The sequence below is a fragment of the Neopelma chrysocephalum genome, unplaced genomic scaffold (assembly GCF_003984885.1).
Source record: "Neopelma chrysocephalum unplaced genomic scaffold, ASM398488v2 Primary Assembly neopelma1_92009, whole genome shotgun sequence".
Taxonomy (NCBI): Eukaryota; Metazoa; Chordata; class Aves; order Passeriformes; family Pipridae; genus Neopelma; species Neopelma chrysocephalum.
This window is the reverse complement of record NW_020920770.1, coordinates 1-2,898: the sequence shown is the minus strand read 5'-3', so window position 1 is coordinate 2,898 and position 2,898 is coordinate 1. Positions and strand designations below refer to the sequence as shown.

The 2,898-nt window shown below is 64.0% G+C and overlaps 1 long non-coding RNA gene across 1 annotated transcript; it reads right to left on the bottom strand.

The window, feature by feature from the left end:
• Window positions 1-999: 999 nt before the first annotated feature.
• LOC113980057 lies at window positions 1,000-1,961 on the bottom strand. Its single transcript, XR_003538051.1, has 4 exons — window positions 1,952-1,961; window positions 1,675-1,777; window positions 1,413-1,469; window positions 1,000-1,262 (listed from the first exon to the last, which is right to left on the bottom strand). It is a non-coding gene; the product is annotated as an uncharacterized LOC113980057 (long non-coding RNA).
• Window positions 1,962-2,898: the final 937 nt, after the last annotated feature.

Sequence of the window (2,898 nt, the reverse complement as noted above, 5' to 3'; positions counted from 1 at the left end):
CACCAGCCTTGCCTGTGCCACTGCCCCTGGCCGGCAGCACCCGGCAGACGTACCCCAGCAGGGCCCCCTTGCCCTCCTTGTCCCCAGCCAGGCCAGCCTGGCCCCCTTGGGGCTGTGCCCACCCTGCTGCTGAGGCCTCCAGGGTTTCTGCCACAGGGCTGGGAGATGCCTCGGGAAAGCACCAGAGCAGCCGACTGGCAGGGAAGGAGGTGGCTGCCTGGGGGCTGCCTATGGCCTCTGCCCCCCAAGTCCTGGGGCCTTTTCCCTCCACCCTGCCCCTCGGGGACTCTGCCCAGTCTGTCCCCTTGCAGCCTTCTGCCACCCATCCCCTCCCAGATTCCCCTCAAGGCTTCCCGCTCCCTTGTCCCATCAGGGCCTCTGCAGCACCTCACCCCTTCCTGGCCTCCCAGCGCCCCCTCCCCTGCGGCTCTCCCCCAGCCCCGCCAACCTGCCCGGCAGCGGTGCAGCCCTGAAGGAGCTCCAGAGGAGCCGCTCCAGAGGCACTTGGGAGCCCGGAGCAATCCAGCCAGCAACACACAGGCAGGACACAGACGCTGCTTCCTGCCGGGGGGAGGGCTTGTGGCCATCTCCAAGGACAAGGTCCTCAGGGATCCCCACAGCTCCAGCCTCTGCCCCTCCACTCTGCTGCAAGCGTTGAGGCTCCAGGAGAGCCACCAAAGGCCAAGGGGCTTCTGCTCCCTTTTCCTGGCACGCTGCACAGCGGGGCAAGTGTTGCTGAGCACAAGAAGCCCTTTTCCCCTCTTCCCCAAGGCCCTGTGCACACTGGGCACCAAAAAAAAGTTCCTGGGCCTCTGTTTGTGATAACATGTTAGTTGTATTCCCATGCTGGGCTCAAAGGAGGTGCTTGCAGGGAAGAGGCATCTTCTCCACAGGTTCACATGGCCCCAGGAGATGGAGCTTCCCTCATCAGTTCTCCACAGAGCTGCAGCAGCACAGGCAGACACTGCCCTGCGGAAAAGGCCGGGTCTTCCACACCCTGCACAGCCAGTCTTGGAGCCGCTGGAATCTGGAGTAGGGAGCCGTCTGTACAGCTCTTAGCACGTAGCAGTGTTGAATTGCCAGGCCTGCCATGGCAAGTCTGATGTCATCTGTCACGCCTCTACGGGCTGGAAGAGGCAGGAATGGAGACTACCAGAATGGGAAGAATGGAGTTCTCCGTACAGCTCTGATGATGTAGAGCGTTTGACGTGCCAGGTCTGAGACGGCAGGGGTGTCATGCCCTTCAGTCATGCCTTGAAGGGCTGGAAGAGAAAGGAAAGAGAGCCAAGGTGAGAGGCCAGGGGTGTGGGGACGTGAGGAGCCCCTCCTGCCCGGGCCATCCCAGGCAGCTCTTGCCATGGCCAGGAGGGAGCAGGGCCCAAGGGGATCAGCTGGAAGGTGCCTTCCCTCACCCTGGCAGATGAGCTGCAGCTCTGGCTGCTCCTGCTTCATGGACCTGGCGGCGATCCCTGGGAAGACAGAGGCTGTCAGGGCCCCAGAGGCACAGGTCCCCCCCATGGGGACGCCCCAGGGCTGGGCTGGCCCAGGGCGGCAGCAGGCCCCAGGCCACTCGGGGCTCCACATGCCCTGGGCCGCATCCTGCTGCCGCTGCAGCAGCCGGGGCTGGGGCCGAGCTGCAGCGGGGCGGGGAGGGACCCCGGCCTTGTGGCTCACCCAGGAACTTGATGGCCAGCTTTCGCAGGGGCTCCTCTGGGCTCTCCAGGTACGGCAGGGCCTGGCGCACGTACTGGCCCACTCGGCTCCTGTCCTTTTCCAGCTGCAAAGAGCACCAGGGCACGGAGGGAAGGCTCGGCTCAGGCTCTGCCCCTTGGCCGGGCGCTCCCTGCCCCCAGCACGGGGCTCCCCTGCCCGCTGGGGCCGGGCTTTGGGGGGAGCAGAGGGCTGGGTGCTCTCGGGGAGCCAGGGACTGGGGCTTTGGGGCTGTCCTTACCAGGCACTCGCCAAACCTCCAGGGCTGCTCCCTGGTCACCAGGTGCTCAAGATCCCTCCACTTTAGGAACCTGGCTGCACCAAACAGTGCTTCCCGAGAGGCCTGCAGAGCAACAGAGAGCGGGCCATGGCACCGCAGCCCAGGGCACAGCACCCGCATCCCTGCATCAAGGCCAGGAGGAGGCTGCAGGCGACCGTGGGCCAGGGCAGGAGGCACAGCAGCCTCCTGCCATGGGGACACCAGAGCCCACGAGTCCTCACCTCTGCCACACGCTGGTTCTCATCGTGCCAGTTGAAGTAGAATGGCACCAGCCTCAGGTAGACGTGTGGCTTTAGGCTCTTGCTCCTCTCTGTCACTTCCATCACCTCCCGGAAGAGGACCATGGAGAGCTGCTGCAGCTGGCTGTGCTCCTGCTGCAAAGGAAGAGCGAAAGACCTCAGCACAGGCTTCCCCAGGCCCACCGGGGCACAGGCCTGAAAAGACACTGGGCCCAAAGTTTCCTGGCAGCACTCAGTGCCCACGATGAGGGACACAGAGCCTTACATTGTCAAAGAGTGGTCGCAGCACATCAAGAATCTTCAGGGCAGTAGGGCTGGATATTTGGATGATTTTCAAACGGAGCACATTGATGAATGCAGAGAGGGTCATCTGAACCGTGTCTGTGTCTGCATCCTGCAGTAGCTCCAGGAGGCTTTCATTCAGGCTCCAGATGCTCTTAGCCTGTGTGGAAGACAATGCTGTGGTGCAGCCCCACGCTGCTGCCGCGGGGCCCAGAGGCCAAAGGCGCGTCCCAAAGGAGTCGGGCAGCTGAACGGGGAGGAGGAGAGCTGGGAGCAGCTGGCACAGCTGCCAAAGGCCAGCCAAGGCCAAGCTACTGCCTTGCACAGCCGCACACTGCCAGCCCGGCTTCAGCCCCTGCCCCCTGCTCACCAGTGCGGGAGCCTTGC